We start from the raw sequence: 18,964 nt of genomic DNA on the forward strand, positions 1-18,964 counted from the left end.
ATAAAGATTTTTTACTAAGTATATCAATAGTATCTTAACTACACTTTCCTTTTATGTTTCATAATTATCTTACCCAAATCCTTCTTTGATTATATATGCAAAGTTGATGCATTAAGAATTTATACGCTTTTGTTCCATTAAGGAATGATCAATGAATCATCTTGTATCTGGCTGACATGCCACATTCCACATTTACTGAAGCTCTTTAAAAATGTAGAGCTAGCAGCGCAACAGCTTGCTGCAGCAGCAGTACCGGTGTCTAGGTCGGCGCGCGTCCTTGACGCCGGAAAATGTCGGGCAAAGCTGCGAAAATGCCCACCACCAGTGGCAAGTCGCTGCAACGGCGACGGCGACAGCAACCGCCCGCTGTCAGTGCACACTCGCCGGGCGGCGCGCCTGGTCGTCCGCCGCGACGCCCACGACGCACCCCTATTCGCATCTCGACACAACCCGCGTAAGTCGGATGGCCGGGAAAAATAAACGCGAAACAGTGGATCACGATAAAAATAAATACGCAATTCGAAACATCGCGTAAGTCGGAACAGTAATCAAAGTGTATTGTAAAAATATATTTTTAATACAATGGATCGGCATCGATATTATAATCAATAGAATCGTATCATAAGTTTGCATATAAATATATTGAATGATAAAATTATAATTATAAAATTTGTATAGGTCATAATATCAGTATAGAATAATAAGAAAAAACAAAAGATAATTTAATAAAAAATTTTCATATGTTTATAATAAATATAGTGAATACGTTTTGAAACGATAGCCGAAACATAAACCGTTAAAGTCAGATTTAAAAGTACCCTAATAAGTCAGAACACTGAATAAAACCAGTTTAATTTTTATTCGTGGTTGTTATAAGAAATTAACTTAGACCTATATATTATTTAAAAATATTTAAACGCTTAAACGGAATTATTTAACATATAATGTAATAATATACATAGACAAAAGCTGTGTATAAATAAACAACTTGCACTTTTACTGGACGTCGACACACAAACGCATATTATTAACGTAAATGTTTCATCATTACAGAAAATCAATTGGGAATGTTCAGTGTTGCTAGGCAGTTAAAAATACAGTAAAAAAGTGAAATTAAATTTAAAATAAACTGAACCAAAGTGTCTTTGTGAATTAAAAAAAATTGTGCACGAGATTGAGTTAAGTTCAAGATTCACAAGGAGCGTCGATTAAAGGTAAATTATTTTTATTGACATTATTATAATATTGATGTGTCGCAATTTCTTCGAAAAACGTTTGGTGATGGCGCAATAGACTGACACTGCACATTAGTGACAAAATGCAGAATTTCGCAACGATACGAACGAAATTTTCATTATGTTGTTGTTATTGTGTTTTGAAATAAGTGCAAAAGTCGACATTGCGATCGGTGACGAGTTTTTTTTTATCATATTGTATTCATTTCACCTTTTGTGCGTTTTTAACGGTCCCAATTCAATATCAACGTCTTGTAGTTTGTATTGTGTCTTTAACTATTTATTTTTAATATATTGCTATTAAAATATATAAATAGTTGTATAGAGTTATTTTTTTAATATATTTATTTTAATTTTTAAATTCTCGTATTTAAGCGTAGTAAAAATAAATGATTTTTTATATGTATTGCCAATATAAAATACTATTTATTTATTTAAACTAAAATAAATTGTAGCCGACTTAAAAGTGCACTAAATATTTAATGTTGTACCTTGTAAAAATAGGCTGTTTAAAATCGATTATGCTCTTATAAGTATGAAATACAATTTACTTGTATTATACTTTAATTAATTCAAATTAGTTGTTCAAATCAAATTACAGTTCTTTTATTAGTTCTTTATCTTAACTAAGTAAAGTGCATATTTTCATTTTAAAAACCAGAAATTTATTATTAAATGTTCATAAAATTGGACAAAAATTATTATTGTTGTATTTTATAAAAACAGAGTAGTCAAATAGCAAGATTAGAAAAGTAGTACAAATGTATTAAATATATGTTATATTTATAATTAAAAAAAAAATATTATTTATTTGATCTAAATAATAAACATTCCTGAATAGCATACGGATAGTATTTAATAATAATATAATTATTATTTATTTAATAATTATTGTCAATACAAAGTAATACATGTATTTTATTTCATTTTATCCGAATAATATGCATATTTTAATTTTGAATAGTACAAATTTTTTCTTAAATGTTTTTAAAACTGAATAAAATAATTATTGTTGTATTTAAAAACAAAATATTTATTTACTTAAAAAATATTAGTGCAATAAATGATTTATTATATTTAATAAAAATAGGCTTTTTCAAATTACTGCTCTTAAAAATAATATCACTGTATTTGCTAACATTATATTAATTATATATTTTTTGTATAATTTTTTTTAATTTACAGATAGTGCCTATAAATCCACTTTATACGAGTATAAAAACAGAATTATTTTTTTTATATTTTAGTAATACATAAACAGTACATATTTAATAATTATGAACTGTACTAAAAATATATTGTTGTATTTTATAAATAGCAAAAACGAAATCCACTTATGACTCTTGAAAATAGTTTTGTGATATTTGATAAAATCAGAGAGAATGTGTTAACAAATAATTTATCGTTTTTAAAAAAATTATTTTAATTTTAAATATTTATGAACAACTAAAAATATTGTAATGCAAAAATAGTATTGTTGTATTTTATACATAACTATTTTAACTCGTAACTAACTTTAGAACGTTTTTGATGATTCAAATAATTGCTATTTTCAAGCTTATAAAGTCCTAGAACAGTTAACTAAATATCCAGTATATGTATTTTATAAATAATAATTTAGGTTAGATTTTCAATATTAGAAATCCAGATTTAATTTGAAATATTGCGATATATTTGCAATTATTATTTTAATTTTTTTCAAAAAACATATCTCATACCACATTAAACATAATACTAGTAATGATTTTTTTTTATACTTAAAAATAAAAAAATACTATAAAATAAATTAGTTAAACTATAATATCATTATAATTAATTATGTATTATTTTACTCGCTACTAACTTCATATCGTTATAAAGGGATCTAAGCATATTTATGTTTTTGAAAGAGTAAAAGAGCGATATTTGATAATGACCCTAATTTTAAAACCTATAACTAGCTCTTAACTTATGCAATATCGTAAAATATTATAAAACTAATAGTGTAGTTTTATAATATTTACTACTTAACCTCAATTAAATCACGTTGAACTATAGTTATGATATTTAGCTTACAGTTCAAAAACCTTTGCAAATTTTATTATTTTAAGTAATCCTTACTTAATTGTCTTGGTTTTCAGTTGCATTTCGAACACTAATAATTATTCTAATTTGGTATAAATGATTCATAATAGATTCTTTAAAGTTTTTAGTTATCAAAGCATATAATATTTTTTTACTAAAATTAAAAGGTATACATAAATCACATATGTATATATTTTTGCTGTATTTTACTAAAAACTTTACAAATATAAGTTTACATAAAATATTATTTTATCACAAACCATCTCTAAATACTATTTATTTTCTTTAATTAAAATAAAGCATTAAACAATTTCACTACACATAATTTTATAATACTAATATCTTTATATTTTATTTGCTTTTCTTCAAAGTTTATATTATAAAATATATTTTATAGTCAAAATAAAAATATAAAGAAAAACTTTTAGTTTCTTGAATTAAAAATGACTGTTATATAAATAAATTATTCAATAAACATATGTATTTAGAACTCATGTAATTTAAATAAACCTCAACATATTTTTATTAAATACATATGAAAAAATGTACTTCTTAGTTCTGAATAAATATATAAAAACTATATGTTGATCTAAATATATTTAATTTGAGCACAGTTAAAAATATGTATCATTTCACAAGGAAAGAATATGTTATTCTACTATGTATGTCCATATAAGTTTTTCTTAAATAGTTGGTAATTAATATTTAAAAAAAAGTATTTTATCATTGATTACACGATATCTAAATTTAACCAAAGTTGAAGTTTATCAAACCTTCTGTTTATATGATTTTTTTTATAATAAAAAATTGTATGTAACACGTTTTAAATTACTTGGGCATGTTTTTTTTATACTTATACTATTAATTTTGCTAATATTAAAACAGCAAGTCATTTAACATGCTAGTTTTTTTATAATCTAGGATAAGCACCGTTAATTTGTGGGTCAAAAAAATCTTTCGTGAGTAATCTCTCCTTTTTTTTCTGTCATAATTCACGTAATATCCTATAATTGCCGACTCATCTTGTTGCTCAATAATCAGAAGAAGCAAAAGAAGACGACAAAAATAGCCAAATATTTGCCTTTGTCGCATTTTGCAACGGCCACTTCTATTAGGTGCGTTGGGCAACGGTCAAACTGACGAAACCCACAAGGTTAAGATCTGCCATCTCTATTTAGTACACTTTAACGAGACCTTCGGAAAATCCCTTATTTGCCAGACGTTGGGCAATGACTTTGGGATGAATCACTACTTATGAAACAAAAGGATAACTAGCAGTTGCTAACTACTTGGCCGAGAGGCATCTCACTAACCTTACCGGATTCTTTCACGTAGATATTTTTCACCAGAATGCGATAAACATGGAAAAGATTGAGATTGAAGATTGTTTTAACGACTAAACAAATGTTGTGGCAGCGTTTTTGAAGCACTTGTATCCAAGGCCTTAGATTACTAGAAAGCCCACAAGGCGTTTACAGATTAATATTATGCCAATAAGATTTTCTGTAATATTTTACAGTTTGTCAATGAAATTTAAGTATACTTCTGACAACAAATTATTTTTGATCCACTTCTTGCTTATTTTCTGTCTATATTTAAATTATACTGCGCATATTGATTATATTACTTCACACAACAGTATTTTTTAGAGGAAATAATCTCAATATGGAATTTATGTATTAGCTACATTAGTGTCTATATTAAAAACATATCGGTAATATATGTGTGTACTCATATTTCAACTTACGAGCGGTCATAGTCCCATTTGCAATATTATGCCAACAATTAATTGGAGTAAAAGCGAGCCTAGTTATCTAATGCCATAATTTTCACTTTCGATACAGTCAACCACACGAAAATGGTGCAACGTCTCCGAATAAAAAAACACCGCTAAATTAACGAAAGGAGGCATTTGTATAACTGTAGCTTAATCAAAGACATTATTAAAACTAATTGGTTACAATTCGCCAACTCAACGAATTATCATTAAATTGTATGCGCAAATAAAATGTATTATAACATGCAAATTTAATTGCATCGCATGTCATTAAGCGAAGAAAAAGTGTCTGAATAAATATAAAAAATACAGCTCTCTTCAAGGATGTATTATGTACAGACAGGGAAGTCTTTTATTGTCGATAAATATTGGTTGAAAATTAAAATAAATAATGTCGTATCATTTGCAATCATGAATATTTGCAATGGACGATTTTTTGTGTGTGCTAATAATTATTTATTTTGCAACGCGATAAATATGGGCTATTCTGCATATGCTTAACGAAGCATGAACTTACACACACATATACGCAACGGATAGTAATTATTACATATCGATACAAATGTATGTGATTAAAATAAAAGTAACAATTAAATGGGTGAAACGATTTAACCGCGAGTTATCCAATGCGCAAAAAAATTATGGATTCCATATTTATTTTTCCAAGATACCGGTTTTATTGCATTTTTATTATAAAATCAAGTTAAGAATTAGTTCAATATTTATATGTTAATCACCTTGTATTTTATTTTGCAAAGTAGTTTAACACAAATGATTCTAGATAAATACAATAGGAAAAAACCTTGTTAACTCACAGTTCAAGTACTAAATATATCTTAATTACTGTCTTTAAACTAATCAACATATTTAAATTAAATATAATATACATGCTATAAATATATATGTAAAAAACTTATTTATATTATTATACTAATAAAAGTATATTTATATGTATAGTTATTTTTTAGATACAGTCAATTTTATTTTAGAACAATTGAGGCAAAACTTTTGCTGCAAAGCAACAAAATTTAATATAAAATTATATTTTCGCTTTTAATTAGTTATATTTTAGATTAAAATAAATATTAGCTTTTTATTTTGAACATTTAGCAAATCTTATGGTTTAAATTTACAAATATAGGTCAAAGTACAATAATATTAAATTTTTGTTATAAACAACACAACAAATTTATTTAGTGATTTTTAAATCTATAACTATGATTAACTTTTAGCTAACTAGTATTATTTTTTATTAGAAAGATTCAATAATGTAATATTATTTATATTTTCAACAGTCGCATTAAGTTTTTTTTATAATTTCAATATCAATAGATTTAATATTAAGCCAGAAACTTAGCTTTAAATCAATTAACATAATGCAAATAAATAAAAAAAAAGTATAAATACATATATAAAGTGACTTCTTTTTTCTTTGTGGCAAAAATCTTTAGCATTAAATTTGTATTATAAATTATACAATAATAAAATTCAAATTAATGAAAAAAGTCTTAATAAATATTATTTAATTTAATTTTTTAAAGACCTAAGTATATACTATATACATAGTTCATATGTATTAAAGAAACATTAAAAGTTAATCATCGTTAGTGACGTCATTTAAGAATTTTATCAATAGATTTTAAGATATTTATCGTGAAGATTATATTTCAATATGAAAATATTGTAAACATTTATTCAGTTTTGAATCATAAGCTAACCAAATATTAGATATTATTTGCTTCTAATTTTGCTACTCTTAATTTAGTACAACTGTTTACTAGATTATAAATTCCGCATAAATATTGATCAAGGTCAGCGGTAGGATGCATCTTTAAGCAATGGAATCAAATACTACGTCCACATGGGCGTCCCAGTTGCAATTTGGATGAGTCATCCCTTATCATATCTGCTAATCGCGATATTAAAATTCTATTATTTTTAGTCTATATCACAACACCACAATTATATAAATAAAAAAGCATGATATTTTAGTGCTTAAATTGTATTTTATAAGTGATATTATTTGCTTATAAAATATTAATAGTAATATTATTAATATTAAATGGTAAACTTATTTTTAAATTGTGTAAATGCTACTCATGTGAAATGCATGAAAGATTACTTAATTTTACGTACAATAAAATAAATGTTGGTAGACCCAAATTGCGGTGCATAAACTGCTAGAATGTTTAGGAGCGAAAATCCTTATTACAATAAAATAAATAATTGAGCAAAAAAATATGTTTTAGATGATTTTAGGTTTTGCGCTCATAATGTCACAGTTTGCGCTCTTAATGCATTTTTAATATGTTACTTACGACACTAATTAAAATTTCAATAAAAAAATATTTTGCTGCCAGCCAAATAAATTACAAAACAATATACATATACTATATGATATTGCACTTTGCGTTTATAATCTCGCATTTTGCACTCTTAATCGTTTTGTTAACAAATATATGTCACTTTTTCGCAAAATGTTGGCAAATTTAAAAACTTAAAAATTCACAACTCCATTGGATTAAATTCTATAAAAAAGTTTGCTTTATAAAAACATTTAGAAGCTAAATTTGTATCGAAACAAAATATAAAAAAAATAGTTTTTTGCTTTAAAATAAGTTTTATATCAAGTTCCTCCATACAGACCTATATGAGACTTGCAATTTTCTTAAGGCTGTTAATTTATTTGTTTTAAGATTAGAATTTGAATTTTTGTGATAAAATAGAACTCTTAATAACCTTTTTTAGTATTCAGTTAAAAATAAAATATTGCATAAAAATAGTTTTTTGCTTCAAAACAAGTTTTGTATTAAGTTTTATGATTGCAATTTTCATAAGGCTGGTAATTTCTTTGTTTTAATGACTAAGACTTGAATTTTTGTTATAAAATAAAACTTCTAATAACCCATAATATTAGCTAAAAAATTAGCGTTTTGTGTTTCAAAATAAGCTTATTTGATAGTGTAACTAATTAAAAATAAAATAAATAAAAATGCCGAAAGCCAAATAAATCACACAAAAATATAATTTTGCTATATTGATCTGTAGTTTTTTGCTTAAAAACTAGTATTATGATAGCTAACTGACAACACATTATTCAAAATAAAAAAAATATAGAATTTGCCGCTGCCCAAGAAAATACCCAATTTCGCGCTTTAAGCTCATAATTTCGCACTTCTTACTCTTCATCTTTGCTGCTCTGAAACTTTAGGGTTTTTTGATAGTGTACCGAAATACATTATTTTTATCTATTAATAAACTTTGAGAATGGAAAAAATAGGATTTCATGTCAGGCATCGTGTTTCGTACATTTTAGAAAAATAATATTAGATTTAAATATGTTTCAGCTAATGTTATGTGTACAAAATTATTTTAATTAAAAAACTTAAAGTTTATTTTTCTGATTTATTTTGTTTTATAAAGCTTGTTCTTTGCTTCTTAAGAATTTGTAACTCGAAATAAATGAGACGATTAGTAGTTCATAATCTTCTTAATGCTACTTAGCGATTATTTCTAATCCCGCTAGAATCGAATAATTTCATATAAAGACTCTCTGAAGAGTATTTTTAGCGCCAGGGGCGTGCCAAAGAGAGTCGAAATAACATGTAAAAGGCCTGTTTATAATGCCCTCTCATTTAATAAATTACGAACATCTTTAATAAAATATACTACATAGGGAAAATTTAGAGTTCAGTCTGTTTTTAAATTAGATTTTATAAAAAATAGTATCAATACATTGTTATTCGCTTAAATATCGAGTCGGTGGATGAAATCGTTCTGTTGACAAGAGCATAGTGATTGATGACTAAAACGATATGTTCTCCGACGTTTTACGACTCGTTATAGCAGTGCCTAGTGTCGAATCGGGTCGACGAGGATATTCGAGTTGGCTTTGCGAAATTGCGTAAAAAACGAACGCATAGGCGCGCTCTAGCCGTCATAGGATGTTTTCCAACGTGCCGGTCGTTTTCCATTTAGAACGCTAAAGTTTATAATAATTGGTCAAGGGAAAATCAACGCCGTGTGTCGGCTGTAGAGCGCGACTATCTACACTGTCAGTTCAAGAAGTCAAACCGGTGCATTCCATAAATATATAGTGCGAAAAGTTCCTGAACTTATTAAATAACGTGAATGCAATAGAAACGTCTTTAATACTTCATAATAAACAACTTCAAAATAAGATAAAAAACACATCTGTTTCAATTGCTTATCATAATACTCAAAATTGTTTCCTGATATATTAATGTGTGACCAATGGTATAATAAATATATCCATACTTATAAATTATTTTTTCAAAAAGTTCGGAAACTTTATGAACATCCTAGTATTGTATATACAATGTGCTGTATCATAAACGTATACTTAGCAAGTACTCGTGTCAGTTGAGAATAGAGCGAAACATTATATGAATATCTAAAGATTGCAAGTGATACATTAAAGGATCTTCTTTTTATTTTCATTAGATCTCCCGGATGGAGGTGATGATTCATAATTGGTGGTTTTATTGCATTTGATCATAAATATACCATATAGATTATTTTCCATTCAACTTACTCAGAAATAATGATATTTGTATTAAGTATAAATATATAATTTATGCATTAAACTTTATTCTTCATACCTAAACTAAATTTATTCATGAATATTTTTGATATCTAAGAGTTGTACTATGTATTATAAACAATAATATAACCTTTTTACAACAAGATTGGATCATTCTATTTATATATATAAAATTACACTCAGGTATTTTATAGATATCCTTGATTTGATTTTTGAGCATTTTTGATCAAAAAGTTTATGTTTTTTTATTAAAAATGATCAAAAGACAAATCAAAGATATCTAAAAAAAACACTTGAGTGTAATTTTACATATAAATAGAACCATCCAATCTAGTGGTAAAAAAGCTAAATGTTTATTATTGTTAATATTGTTATAAAAAGATAAATTTTTTTTTATTTTTGGTTGAATCATATAGCTTTTTTATTTTTATTAAAATGCAATAAGCAATTCTCATATTATATATATTTATACATATATATGTTTTTCTTTTTTCTTTCTCCTATAAACTAGGCACATAAGTAAAATGTCTATTTGTATGTATGTTTATTTATATTAAATTAAAGTCTTATCTCCATCTTATTAAATATTGCTTTGTGTTAATTAAATATATTTGTTAATCTTTACATACTTAAACGCTTAAGCCTACTTTTTAGTTATAAGATTGTCTTTTAGCAGATTACTTGACAGTATGTTAGTATGAGCTTTTAATCTTTTCAAATATTTTTCACTTATCTTTTAAATTATTTATTATACACTGACACAGTGTATAATAAATCACTTAATATATAATTGTTAGGAACAAACCAAAGAGTGCCGATCAAACACCTGAGGAATTTATTCTGTAATCTCTCAAGAATATTATATTAAATATATAGAGGTCACACCGCAAAATGAGTTCCATTAGACCACGCCAGTTTTATGGTAGTTATATCTTATCATTTTGTTTCACCATGATAAGCCTGAATTTGTTCCTATAAGTCAGTACAACCTGCAAAGTTCCATATGTTTAATTTTGATCCAAATATGAGTTTTCCAGCTTAGACTTCTTTCGAGAAGAATTCTGGAGAACAATTATCTTTCTTCAACGTAAATGTAACATGAATTGATTTAAAAAGTAGTATCAGACGCCATTATTGTAGTGTAGTCGTCTTAGTTTGTCTAAGAAAAATCTACCGAGTATAACAAATACAGCGTCGGTCCAACAACGCTGCACTGAGGCACACCCGATGATATTTAGTTTTGTTCATTTCTTCTATTTTAATTTGAAAGTGATTAACTTTTACCTAAACTGGAATATTAAGATTATGTTTTGTGATCTGCCGAAAAGAATTCTGGAAAAAATCATAGAAAGAATATATTCATAAAATAAGTAAAAACCGACCTCAAATAATGAATCTGATTTAAACTACAGTTGTTTGAGGTTTACTAATGTATTTCAGTATATAGGTACACCTCAAATTATATTATGATGTTAAAAATATATATAATGAGGCCCGGAATCATTGTTTTTCCGGGGCACATGTTGTAAAAATATCACAAGTTTTGTGTTTATTTCTTCGATCTTAATTTGAAAGTGTCGAACTTTTAGCAGTGTTCGATTATTAGGATTATGTTTTGTGGAAGCAGTGCCTTAATTTTTAAGAGTAGTCCAGGGTGCCACAAATTGTCAATATATTATACTTAATAAACGTTTTATTATATCAAAGCACAAAACACAGACATTAGTTTTTCTCACTTTTTCTTAAATCAGCTTTCAATTGATTAACTTTTATGGATTATATATTTGCAGAATTGTGCTGCAGCTCAGACACTAGACTAATATTTAAAATTACCTATTTTGGTAAATATGCTCTTATTTTCTAGATATTGGCACTTTTATTTTAAAAATATAAATAGTATAAAATTTTGCCATACATTTGCTTTGTCAAAATATTTTATAATACATAAAAAGTCACTTATATATATATTTTTAAAGTAGCATTATTTTTTCTTCAAACAATTTGTAACAAATAGACTTTTTGTAATATATGTATACATATATATAATAAATTCACAGAACTTTTGCATTTATTTAGATCAAAAATAAAATATAAAATTAGATATATAAAATTACATTTATTTCGGTTTGGTTTATATTTTTCCGAATTTGATTCTTATATTTTTTTTTCATCATAATTTTACTTTCTTTAAATTTTGCTAAGCTTCTATGATTTTTATTTTTTTTAGAGCGCAACATTTATAAATGTATTTTTATGATGCAATATATTTTCAAGGTTGATTTGCCATAAATGAACTTCATTGTATTGTATATATTTACAAAACTTATTTTTAATCGCAAAATTAGGAAAACTAGTTATGTAGTTAAATATTTCGATACAAAGCTTTGCTTTTTAACATCGAAACATCAAGGCATTTTAGTCTATGTTTTTATTGTAAATGTTGATTTACAACAAAAAAAATCTGTAATTATTTTATTGCAACTATTAATTTGTCATAACAATAATTTTAAAACTATCTAATATTTTACAAACAGTAGATGTGATTTTTGTATAGAAATATTTTATATTTAATTCAATTTAAATGAATTTCAACTAGCAACATATTTTATCGAGCTTTAATAAAATAATAACATTTATTTTAACTATAACTAGTTCTTTAATTTTGAAACATAACAGACATTAATAATAATTGACCATTTAATTAAATTACTGAGTAAAAACAAATATTGTTACTGACCCAATTTATACAGACCGATTATTAATAAATCGTTTTTTACTACTTTTACTTTTATAAAATACCCAAAAAACATTTTAGTTCATGATGAATATTAATTTATTATTGAGATTACATTGAAAGTAATAAAATACTACGCACTCTTTCGACTGACTTTTGATCAGAATTTAAAGCTGTAAATTTTAATTTTTGATATTGTTTTGCCCCAAAAATATTATATTTTATCAGAAAAAAAAATTTATAAAATACTCAAATATATTGCTTTAATTTTATAGATAAAAAACTTATGTTATTCAAACTCCCATATTCGTATACAAATTTGATGGAATGTTTTTTTGAAAAAAAAATCTAGTATATTATGACTCATATCTAAACTATCAAGTTTTTATAGTTACTTTAAGATGTAATAAACGCGATTTTTCATTATATAGAATTGAATATTCCCTTTTCCTCGTTGACTGTTAATAGCGTAAACATGTTAATAAATAAATGTCACCAATGTTAAATCATTGTACCACACAACAATATATAAACGCATATATAACTCAATGAGGCTTTGTAAACAATTATCTAGAATCTGGGGTCGGGGGATTCCTGTCAACTGTATTTACAATATTGCTTTTAATTGCTTCCTTGTCAATTTATTTAAATTGTGTCTGAATGTTACTAGAAATCATTTACTTTTGTTGAATAAAAATAATATACTTGATTTGTAGTGATAGTGCTGATGTGAATTTCATTTAAAAGCAATAACCGGTCGTGTTGCTGTTTAGTTTGCTATTTATATTATGCATAAGTCGTATTTGTAATTGCAATTAAGTAAGTGCGTATTTTAGGTGTTTGTATGATTGTTAATATGTTTTGTAAAATATACACTTGAATTTGCTTTTCACAAATAATTCTTTCAAACTGATTTTATATAATGAACAGATAAATTGTATTGAATCATTCTCAAACATTTTTTTATTTGAGAGTCGGTTTATACCATATACTATAATATTTAAAAAAATCTTATAGTATGAAAATCTTTTTACAAGTTTAATGTTTGATAGTCGAAAAATTAAAATCGAATGAGAATTTTTTAAATCCAAGACCTTGAAAAACGTTCATGTAAATTTATTTTTAATAAATACAAACTGTTTGCAGATGACTTATTAATTAAAATATACAGATTTAAACTCAAGGCAATATAAAGTAAATCGTTTATTTTATTTATGTCGTTAACTCAGGAAGGCAACTTGAAAAATTGTTTGTTTTTTTAATTATGATCAATAAGATTATTGGTACTAGTTAATTTTCCATTTATTCCAGTAAATATAATTTTTTTATGTTATTAACATTTACCAAATTAAGATATATTAATAATCTTGAATGAAGGTTATGTTAATTTATTTTCAACAACAAAACTGCTGCAGATAACTTAATTAATTTAAATAATTATATTTAAGCCCAAGGCAATTGTTTAATTAATTTTAGAACCATCTGTTTATTTTGCATTTATTGTATTGATTTTAGTGTGAAAATCTTATCTAATGTATATTTACACGCGTCATTTGCATATCGACAAATTTTCAGTAGCATACCTGAGTTGCGCAAGCGAAGCTAAGCAGAGCATGCGGTAATAAGAAATATTTATATAAATCAAAACAATTTGTTAATGAACACTGATTCGCCAACGTTGCGCTAAAATGTCTGATAAACGATATAATTTGAGCGAACTAAGTAGAGCATAAGGGAGACCGTATTACGTTCGGTTATATAAGCATTTCATACAATTACCTCACCGTACTGTTTTATGTACTGGCTCACAAGTGCTAGGTAAAATTGCACAACTAAGATAACTTACCGAGCATCCTGTATGTTTAAATTGTTGAACAGATTCTTGGTGTCGGCGATTGATGTCTTCTTAGCCACATCTAAGGACGAATGTGGCTTTGTAGGTACTTAATCGGTACTTGGAAGAATAGGTGTCATCCCATTAACAATGCAAACATGTAGGACTATTACGGATGACAAAGGTAATGACACGCGGAAGATTTTTCTGCTAAATGATATCTTCCGTCTCTCTATGGTGTATGGTCCATAGAGACCTTACATCTTTAATCGTTCGCAATAAATCACAAAAGATTTTGCATTGTTTCTAATTTATCATTTGTTGAAGTCATAAATAATCTTATTTATTCCTAAATAAATGGTTAAAATTTCTAAATGGTTATATTGTTTGTAATTTAATGTTCTAAGAGAAAGCACATCAAGTCGAACGTTCGATAACTTTTTTAGTTATAAAATTATTTGCAACCGAGAAATTTTACTCGTTTTAAATAGACGTAGATTTAATGGTACACTAGGTATCTATCAGTTATATTGAATACCATGAACTTTCTAGTTAGAGCTGAATATTCATCATAACTTTTATCTCAGAATAAAAAATATTTGAAGTAATGAATAAATTTAATTGCCTTAACAAAAAAAAAATATTCTTACATGAGATGTAATTTCTTCTATAGATAGAAATAAAAATATTTTGGTTCGTTTCAAAGAATCCGTTAACAATTATATATTTTTTATGCTCCTTTTTACAATCTACTTGAAAATTCATTCATAAATAATAATTATGTACTTGAAAAAATATTTCAGAAAAAATAGAAAATATTTTATCATATTATGTACTTATGTAGATGAGTTTGAATAATCATAGGTTAAATTGTCAATTAGGTAGTCATCACTTGTAAATTTCTAAAATATTATTACTAGTCGTTTTCAACAAATCAAATTTTTCAATTAATAATTATATATACTATAGATTTTATATATTTAAAGTATTTTTAGATAAAAATTTAGTATATTTTATGTATTTTTTTTATATTTGCTGTTTTAAAAGTGCATGCTTAACATTTATTTTGCTATTTTTTATGCTCCATTTTTGTAACCAGCTTCGAAAAATCTTTATCTTATAATACATATTATTTATATATTTTAATAATTCGATAATGAACTATAATTTTGTTTTAATAGAATAAGGTTTAATCATCAAATTAGTAGCCATTAGTTGTAAATTTTCTCACAAAAATACGTATTAGTACAATTATCTTCCAATTGTGATTTAAATTTAGTGGACTTATTTATTATTACTTTTTAAATGAGGTGTAATTTTTTCTTTGTCTATGTGTTTATAACTTTTTTTGCTATTTTTTAACTGTTATAGATTCTTTTTTACAATCATTTTAACAGATCTTTATACTATCAATATTTTTATTAAGGCATTTCAAATGCATCAGTCTCTTTAGTTTATATCAAATATGTATGATTACTTTTATTTATATATTTTAAGTTTTCTTTTATATATATAAAAATCTAGTATATGTACAAAAATTATTTTTTAACATTAGATGTAATTTTTTATTGTTTTTTTTTGGGAAAAATATTTTGCCTCTTTTAAAAGTATTTTCATCACCACGACAAATCTTTATAGTAAAATACGTTTGAATAGTACTATGTTTGTATAGTTTTAATATTAAAAAAACATGTTGTGGTATCAAAAACGAGAAATTAATATTATATAGATATATGTAGGTGACAAAGATATAGATAAAGCCATTTTAAATATTATACATTGAGTTTCTTAGTCAAATATTTATTAATACTATTATATGCATATATTAAGTTTTTCTAATATAATATATAAATTAAAATAATCTATAAGATAAATATTATTTATAATATAAGATACATGTTATTGCATAGATTTTGCCTTTGAAAGAACCATAAATATTTTGGCTGCTTTAAAATTAAAAAAAAAAATTAGTTAGTTTACATTTTGCTTACATACAAAAAAAATCTCAGTATTTATTTCACAAAATTAATATTTTAATTATGTGTAAAATCTCATAAAATTCTTCTAGCGTGTTTATTAGCATGTGCTTATTTTTTCTGTGTTAAAACTGCATTTTTATAGAAAGGGTTTTAGAACATGCAGAGTTTTTTGTTGTTTTTTTTTTATAAATTAAACTTTTTGCAATGAAATAAATTATTTCATGAAAATATATTTTTTTTAAATTACCTTTTTACTTAAGAAATGAAAATATTTTTCTGATTAATTAAAATTGGACACAAACATAAGACATCTAAATTAAATTGCATCTTTACGATTGTATATAATAGATTTATTAAATGTTGTATATATTATAGTTATATACAAATAAAATTATATACGATTTTAATATATAATTTCAAAGTAGAAAATAATATATAATAAAAAATAGCTATAAATTATAAAAGTTATAGTATTTATCTTACAAAATTTTAATTAATATATTAATAAAATTTATTATTATTTTAAAAAAACATGTTTCTTAAAATGTGCTCATTTTTTTGGTTAGATAAAACTGTTTATTAATAATAATAATTTTATATAAAATTTACACATGTGTACATTTTTATGTATAATTATACTTTTTTTAGTGATTATCTACGAGTTTTTTATTTTGAGCTATAAATTTTCATATTCAATAAAATCGGTAAAAATTGTATGTACAATATCACTCAAAATATAATATATTTTCGGGAATGTCTTCTACTTATTTTTATTCTTATATGAAAATTGTTCTTAATAAAACTGGTAAATAATTAACTTTGTGAAGTTTTTTTAGTATATCTTATTACATCATAAAGATAATTATTTTTAATATTTTTTAAATTAAATAAAAAAATATACATACTTTAATGTTTTAATATTTACAGTAATTAATTGTTATGATATAATATCAAATCCTTTTTAATATGCTTGTTTATGGCAATATACAACTCTCGCTTTTAAAAGTTTTGACAAGCTTTTTATGGATATCACAATTGACTGTTTATATACTTCTTATGAACGTTGAAATACAAGTATTATATTGTATTATTATACAATTTCAGAAAATCAAATATTATATACTTTAGTAACACTTAATACCTGTTTGTATGCTGAAAGCTTCTCTCGTTGAAACAGTAAGCTATTTTCACTCGCTTTGTCTTATTAAAAAAGAAAAAAGTAATAGTTCGTTGTCGAAGGCTGTGTATAAAATCCTGTTCGTCACGACCCTCAAGGATTTCCGCTTTGAACGAAAGCTTCTTTTTTTACAGTTAAAAATGTAAAGAATGCGCTATGAACCATTTGTGGTGTAATTTAAAACATAAAAACTGACCATCGGTCTAGAATTTTTAGCTATAATAATGAACAACCATATAATTTTCGTTTGCGCAACGTCTGAACTTGAAACGAGTAATGACAAAACATTGGCCCTGAGTCACTGCCCTTTAAGGTTATTCACCCGCAGTTCAACGTTCATTTTAGGCCCTAGGCGATATAATAAACCCAAAAGTTCGCTTATCGAAAGTAGCATCCAAATGGAAGCGGTAGTTGTAAAGTTTTCGCAACGCGTTTCGGTCACGTAATATTTTTTGTGTCCGAAAGACGGTCAACTAGCAACTTTTGCGCATACGTAACCTAACTGATATAACTATTGGAAAATTGTTCAAAATTTATTGTGCGTAAATTGTTTATGTCATATTTTGGCAAGCGCGTCTTGTAATACACTTTTTCTGACGAAATATAATCAAAATGTGCATATTTGGATCAAATCATACTATAATTGTTTTAAAAAATGTATCCATAATTCATAGTATGTACTTAATAGTGCGTAGCGTGTATGTGTCTCCATACATTTACATTAATAAATATGTTCGCATGGAACAGACGTATATTTCATATGGAGCGCCATTAAATATTTTTGCACATGTATATATTATAGATACTTGAGTCATGCTGTCATAATAGTGTAATTAATTTAATTGTTTATTAGCAAAAAATATATGGAGATGACTTTCACATTTGTCTCCAAACAATAAACTGAATTAAAAAATATAACAATAAATATATTGATTTTCCAATTACCTTATATAGAAACAAGAATGGATAATTAACTATAATGAAATGTGACAGTGTCTAAAAATGTTTTCCCTAATCTTATGTTCAATTAATAAGCCACAAAAAGTCAATATTTTTTTTATTATAAATTGAAATAAGCGATCAGTAGTTTTAGTAATTGTCAAGGTACTTAAAAAGTCAGCTGTTTAAACTGTCAATGATTACTGAATTTTTTTTTAATGCTTATAGTTTTTTTATAGTAATATACAATAAATAGACTTGTATATCAATTACATATTTACAAAATTTGCATCTCTTTGCACAATGATAAGATACGCGTTTTTATATTTTAATTATACTATAATTAATATTAAAATGCCTGTAAAACTTCTAGAGACGAAATGTCGCTATTATGCTTGTTGTCATTATTTTTTCGCTATTTTTCTCAATAAGCAATTAATAAACATGTTTATAGAACATACATATTTACAAGACCTTTACACCTGTTTGCCCAAAATATAAGATAGTTATATGTAAAAGATGTGTGTATTAATATGTGGCATCATATTAATATAGTTTATTTACTATTAAATTATTTTAAAAACTACTTGATGCAACTTAAAATAATAATAAAGTAAAAACAAATATTTTTTAATAAATTTAATTTAATTTGCTTATAACT

The 18,964-nt window shown here is 25.0% G+C and overlaps 1 protein-coding gene across 2 annotated transcripts in view; it reads left to right on the forward strand.

Annotated features, from left to right (window-relative positions):
- The first annotated feature begins 331 nt into the window (after positions 1-331).
- The window catches only part of dsb (scavenger receptor class B member debris buster), a 95,270-nt gene continuing 76,637 nt past the window's right edge, over positions 332-18,964 (forward strand). Inside the window, exons 1-2 of one of the 2 annotated variants that reach the window (XM_088202513.1) lie at positions 332-454; positions 1,054-1,214. The gene's annotated coding sequence lies outside the window, so the exon portion shown is untranslated. Of the gene's footprint in view, positions 532-1,053; positions 1,215-18,964 lie in introns of both variants that reach the window. The other variant, XM_088202522.1, reaches the window with a different exon arrangement.

This window comes from Plectrocnemia conspersa, unplaced genomic scaffold (assembly GCF_051122295.1).
Source record: "Plectrocnemia conspersa isolate PC_06_02 unplaced genomic scaffold, ASM5112229v1 ptg000001l, whole genome shotgun sequence".
Classification (NCBI taxonomy): domain Eukaryota; kingdom Metazoa; phylum Arthropoda; class Insecta; order Trichoptera; family Polycentropodidae; genus Plectrocnemia; species Plectrocnemia conspersa.